The sequence below is a fragment of the Anopheles nili genome, unplaced genomic scaffold, assembly GCF_943737925.1.
Source record: "Anopheles nili unplaced genomic scaffold, idAnoNiliSN_F5_01 U_low_cov_55, whole genome shotgun sequence".
In the NCBI taxonomy this organism is placed as follows: domain Eukaryota; kingdom Metazoa; phylum Arthropoda; class Insecta; order Diptera; family Culicidae; genus Anopheles; species Anopheles nili.
This window is the reverse complement of record NW_026525593.1, coordinates 34,633-41,697: the sequence shown is the minus strand read 5'-3', so window position 1 is coordinate 41,697 and position 7,065 is coordinate 34,633.

The following is a 7,065-nucleotide window of genomic DNA, read 5'->3' as shown; positions in this document are numbered from 1 at the left end:
TCCTCGACCTAAAAAAAATTTTTTTAGTACATCCTCGATCTAAAAAAATTTTTTTAGTACATCCTCGACCTAAAAAAAATTTTTTTAGTACATCCTCGATCTAAAAAAATTTTTTTAGTACATCCTCGATTTATAAAAAATTTTTTTAGTACATCCTCGATTTAAAAAAATTTTTTTAGTACATCCTCGATCTAAAAAAAATTTTTTTAGTACATCCTCGATCTATAAAAATTTTTTTAGTACATCCTCGACCTAAAAAAAATTTTTTTAGTACATCCTCGATCTAAAAAAATTTTTTTAGTACATCCTCGACCTAAAAAAAATTTTTTTAGTACATCCTCGATATAAAAAAATTTTTTAGTACATCCTCCATTTAAAAAAAATTTTTTTAGTACATCCTCGATCTAAAAAAATTTTTTTAGTACATCCTTGATATGAAAAAATTTTTTTTAGTACATCCTCGATCTAAAAAAAATTTTTTAGTACATCCTCGATTTAAAAAAAAATGTTTTAGTACATCCTCGATCTAAAAAAATTTTTTTAGTACATCCTCGATTTAAAAAAAATTTTTTTAGTACATCCTCGATCTAAAAAAATTTTTTTAGTACATCCTCGACCTAAAAAAAATTTTTTTAGTACATCCTCGATCTAAAAAAATTTTTTTAGTACATCCTTGATTTAAAAAAAATTTTTTTAGTACATCCTCGATCTAAAAAAATTTTTTTAGTACATCCTCGATTTAAAAAAAATTTTTTTAGTACATCCTCGATTTAAAAAAATTTTTTTAGTACATCCTCGATCTAAAAAAATTTTTTTAGTACATCCTCGATTTAAAAAAAAAATTTTTAGTACATCCTCGATTTAAAAAAATTTTTTTAGTACATCCTCGATCTAAAAAAATTTTTTTAGTACATCCTCGATCTAAAAAAAATTTTTTTAGTACATCCTCGATCTAAAAAAATTTTTTTAGTACATCCTCGATTTAAAAAAAAATTTTTTAGTACATCCTCGATCTAAAAAATTTTTTTAGTACATCCTCGATCTAAAAAAAATTTTTTTAGTACATCCTCGATTTAAAAAAAATTTTTTTAGTACATCCTCGATCTAAAAAAATTTTTTTAGTACATCCTCGATCTAAAAAAATTTTTTTAGTACATCCTCGACCTAAAAAAAATTTTTTTAGTACATCCTCGATCTAAAAAAATTTTTTTAGTACATCCTCGATTTAAAAAAAATTTTTTTAATACATCCTCGATTTAAAAAAAATTTTTTTAGTACATCCTCGATCTAAAAAAATTTGTTTAGTACATCCTCGATCTAAAAAAAATTAAAATTATTAAAATTAAAATTATTAAATTAAAAATTTTAAAAAATTTTTAAATCGAGGATGTACTAAAAAAATTTTTTTTTTAAATCGAGGATGTACTAAAAAAATTTTTTTAGATCGAGGATGTACTAAAAAAATTTTTTTTAGATCGAGGATGTACTAAAAAAATTTTTTTAGATCGAGGATGTACTAAAAAAATTTTTTTTAAATCGAGGATGTACTAAAAAAATTTTTTTAGATCGAGGATGTGCTAAAAAAATTTTTTTTAGATCAAGGATGTACTAAAAAAATTTTTTTTAGATCGAGGATGTACTAAAAAAATTTTTTTAGATCGAGGATGTACTAAAAAAATTTTTTTTAGATCGAGGATGTACTAAAAAATTTTTTTTAAATCGAGGATGTACTAAAAAAAATTTTTTCATATCAAGGATGTACTAAAAAAATTTTTTTTAGATCGAGGATGTACTAAAAAAAATTTTTTCATATCAAGGATGTACTAAAAAAATTTTTTTAGATCGAGGATGTACTAAAAAAATTTTTTTTAGGTCGAGGATGTACTAAAAAAATTTTTTTAGATCGAGGATGTACTTAAAAAATTTTTTTTAAATCGAGGATGTACTTAAAAATTTTTTTTAAATCGAGGATGTACTAAAAAAATTTTTTTAGATCGAGGTTGTACTAAAAAATTTTTTTTTAAATCGAGGATGTACTAAAAAAATTTTTTTAGATCGAGGATGTACTAAAAAAATTTTTTTAGATCGAGGATGTACTAAAAAAATTTTTTTTAAATTGAGGATGTACTAAAAAAATTTTTTTTAAATCGAGGATGTACTAAAAAAATTTTTTTAGATCGAGGATGTACTAAAAAAATTTTTTTTAGGTCGAGGATGTACTAAAAAAATTTTTTTAGATCGAGGATGTACTAAAAAAATTTTTTTAGATCGAGGATGTACTAAAAAAATTTTTTTTAAATCGAGGATGTACTAAAAAAATTTTTTTTAGATCGAGGATGTACTAAAAAAATTTTTTAGATCGAGGATGTACTAAAAAATTTTTTTTTAAATCGAGGATGTACTAAAATAATTTTTTTAGATCGAGGATGTACTAAAAAAATTTTTTTTAGATCGAGGATGTACTAAAAAAATTTTTTTAGATCGAGGATGTACTAAAAAAATTTTTTTAAATCGAGGATGTACTAAAAAATTTTTTTTTAAATCGAGGATGTACTAAAAAAATTTTTTTAGATCGAGGATGTACTAAAAAAATTTTTTTAAATCGAGGATGTACTAAAAAAATTTTTTTTAAATCGAGGATGTACTAAAAAAATTTTTTTAGATCGAGGATGTACTAAAAAAATTTTTTTTAAATCAAGGATGTACTAAAAAAATTTTTTTAGATCGAGGATGTACTAAAAAAATTTTTTTTAGGTCGAGGATGTACTAAAAAAATTTTTTTAGATCGAGGATGTACTAAAAAAATTTTTTTTAAATCGAGGATGTACTAAAAAAATTTTTTTAGATCGAGGATGTACTAAAAAATTTTTTTTTAAATCGAGGATGTACTAAAAAATTTTTTTTAGATCGAGGATGTACTAAAAAAAATTTTTTCATATCAAGGATGTACTAAAAAAATTTTTTTAGATCGAGGATGTACTAAAAAAATTTTTTTTAAATGGAGGATGTACTAAAAAATTTTTTTAGATCGAGGATGTACTAAAAAAATTTTTTTTAGGTCGAGGATGTACTAAAAAAATTTTTTTAGATCGAGGATGTACTAAAAAAATTTTTTTTAGGTCGAGGATGTACTAAAAAAATTTTTATAGATCGAGGATGTACTAAAAAAATTTTTTTTAAATCGAGGATGTACTAAAAAAATTTTTTTAGGTCGAGGATGTACTAAAAAAATTTTTTTTAAATCGAGGATGTACTAAAAAAATTTTTTTAGATCGAGGATGTACTAAAAAAATTTTTTTTAGATCGAGGATGTACTAAAAAATTTTTTTTAAATCGAGGATGTACTAAAAAAAATTTTTTCATATCAAGGATGTACTTAAAAAATTTTTTTTAGATCGAGGATGTACTAAAAAAATTTTTTTTAGATCAAGGATGTACTAAAAAAATTTTTTTAGATCGAGGATGTACTAAAAAAATTTTTTTTAGATCGAGGATGTACTAAAAAAATTTTTTTAGATCGAGGATGTACTAAAAAATTTTTTTTTAAATCGAGGATGTACTAAAAAAATTTTTTTAGATCGAGGATGTACTAAAAAAATTTTTTTTAGATCGAGGATGTACTAAAAAATTTTTTTTAAATAGAGGATGTACTAAAAAAAATTTTTTCATATCAAGGATGTACTAAAAAAATTTTTTTTAGATCGAGGATGTACTAAAAAAATTTTTTTAGATCGAGGATGTACTAAAAAAATTTTTTTTAGGTCGAGGATGTACTAAAAAAATTTTTTTAAATCGAGGATGTACTAAAAAAATTTTTTTTAAATCGAGGATGTACTAAAAAAATTTTTTTAGATCGAGGATGTACTAAAAAAAATTTTTTTTAAATCGAGGATGTACTAAAAAAATTTTTTTTAAATCGAGGATGTACTAAAAAATTTTTTTTAGATCGAGGATGTACTAAAAAAATTTTTTTTAGATCGAGGATGTACTAAAAAAATTTTTTTAGATCGAGGATGTACTAAAAAATTTTTTTTTAAATCGAGGATGTACTAAAAAAATTTTTTTAGATCGAGGATGTACTAAAAAAATTTTTTTTAGATCGAGGATGTACTAAAAAATTTTTTTTAAATCGAGGATGTACTAAAAAAAATTTTTTCATATCAAGGATGTACTAAAAAAATTTTTTTTAGATCGAGGATGTACTAAAAAAATTTTTTTAGATCGAGGATGTACTAAAAAATTTTTTTTTAAATCGAGGATGTACTAAAAAAATTTTTTTAGATCGAGGATGTACTAAAAAAATTTTTTTTAGATCGAGGATGTACTAAAAAATTTTTTTTAAATCGAGGATGTACTAAAAAAAATTTTTTCATATCAAGGATGTACTAAAAAAATTTTTTTTAGATTGAGGAAGTACTAAAAAAATTTTTTTAGATCGAGGATGTACTAAAAAAATTTTTTTTAGGTCGAGGATGTACTAAAAAAATTTTTTTAGATCGAGGATGTACTAAAAAAATTTTTTTTAAATCGAGGATGTACTAAAAAAATTTTTTTAGATCGAGGATGTACTAAAAAATTTTTTTTCAAATCGAGGATGTACTAAAAAATTTTTTTTTGATCGAGGATGTACTAAAAAAAATTTTTTCATATCAAGGATGTACTAAAAAAATTTTTTTAGATCGAGGATGTACTAAAAAAATTTTTTTTAAATCGAGGATGTACTAAAAAAATTTTTTTAGATCGAGGATGTACTAAAAAAGTTTTTTTTAGGTCGAGGATGTACTAAAAAAATTTTTTTAGATCGAGGATGTACTAAAAAAATTTTTTTTAGGTCGAGGATGTACTAAAAAAATTTTTTTAGATCGAGGATGTACTAAAAAAATTTTTTTTAGATCGAGGATGTACTAAAAAAATTTTTTTAAATCGAGGATGTACTAAAAATTTTTTTTTTAAATCGAGGATGTACTAAAAAAATTTTTTTAGATCGAGGATGTACTAAAAAAATTTTTTTTAGGTCGAGGATGTACTAAAAAAATTTTTTTAGATCGAGGATGTACTAAAAAAATTTTTTTTAGGTCGAGGATGTACTAAAAAAATTTTTTTAGATCGAGGATGTACTAAAAAAATTTTTTTTAAATCGAGGATGTACTAAAAAAATTTTTTTAGATCGAGGATGTACTAAAAAAATTTTTTTAAATCGAGGATGTACTAAAAAAATTTTTTTTAAATCGAGGATGTACTAAAAAAATTTTTTTAGATTGAGGATGTACTAAAAAAATTTTTTTTAAAACGAGGATGTACTAAAAAAATTTTTTTAGATCGAGGATGTACTAAAAAAATTTTTTTTAGATCGAGGATGTACTAAAAAATTTTTTTTAAATCGAGGATGTACTAAAAAAAATTTTTTCATATCAAGGATGTACTAAAAAAATTTTTTTTAGATCGAGGATGTACTAAAAAAATTTTTTTAGATCGAGGATGTACTAAAAAAAATTTTTTTAAATCGAGGATGTACTAAAAAAATTTTTTTAGATCGAGGATGTACTAAAAAAAATTTTTTCATATCAAGGATGTACTAAAAAAATTTTTTTAGTACATCCTCGATCTAAAAAAATTTTTTTAGTACATCCTCGATCTAAAAAAATTTTTTTAGTACATCCTCGATTTAAAAAAAATTTTTTTAGTACATCCTCGATTTAAAAAAATTTTTTTAGTACATCCTCGATCTAAAAAAAATTTTTTTAGTACATCCTCGATCTAAAAAAATTTTTTTAGTACATCCTCGACCTAAAAAAAATTTTTTTAGTACATCCTCGATCTAAAAAAATTTTTTTAGTACATCCTCGACCTAAAAAAAATTTTTTTAGTACATCCTCGATCTAAAAAAATTTTTTTAGTACATCCTCGATTTAAAAAAAATTTTTTTAGTACATCCTCGATTTAAAAAAGTTTTTTTAGTACATCCTCGATCTAAAAAAAATTTTTTTAGCACATCCTCGATCTAAAAAAATTTTTTTAGTACATCCTCGACCTAAAAAAAATTTTTTTAGTACATCCTCGATCTAAAAAAATTTTTTTAGTACATCCTCGATCAAAAAAAAATTTTTTTAGTACATCCTCGATTTAAAAAAATTTTTTTAGTACATCCTCGATCTAAAAAAATTTTTTTAGTACATCCTCGATTTAAAAAAAATTTTTTTAGTACATCCTCGATCTAAAAAAATTTTTTTAGTACATCCTCGACCTAAAAAAAATTTTTTTAGTACATCCTCGATCTAAAAAAATTTTTTTAGTACATCCTCGACCTAAAAAAAATTTTTTTAGTACATCCTCGATCTAAAAAAATTTTTTTAGTACATCCTCGACCTAAAAAAAATTTTTTTAGTACATCCTCGACCTAAAAAAAATTTTTTTTAGTACATCCTCGATCTAAGAAAATTTTTTTACTACATCCTCGATTTAAAAAAAATTTTTTTAGTACATCCTCGATTTAAAAAAAATTTTTTTAGTACATCCTCGATTTAAAAAAATTTTTTTAGTACATCCTCGATCTAAAAAAAATTTTTTTAGTACATCCTCCATCAAAAAAAATTTTTTTGGTACATCCTCGACCTAAAAAAAATTTTTTTAGTACATCCTCGATCTAAAAAAATTTTTTAGTACATCCTCGACCTAAAAAAAATTTTTTTAGTACATCATCGATCTAAAAAAATTTTTTTAGTACATCCTCGATTTAAAAAAAATTTTTTTAGTACATCCTCGATCTAAAAAAATTTTTTTAGTACATCCTCGACCTAAAAAAAATATTTTCAGTACATCCTCGATCTAAAAAAATTTTTTTAGTACATCCTCGATTTAAAAAAAATTTTTTTAGTATATCCTCGATCTAAAAAAATTTTTTTAGTACATCCTTGATCTAAATAAAATTTTTTTAGTACATCCTCGATCTAAAAAAAATTTTTTTAGTACATCCTCGATCTAAAAAAATTTTTTTAGTACATCCTCGACCTAAAAAAAATTTTTTAGTACATCCGCGATTTAAAAAAAATTTTTTTAGTACATCCT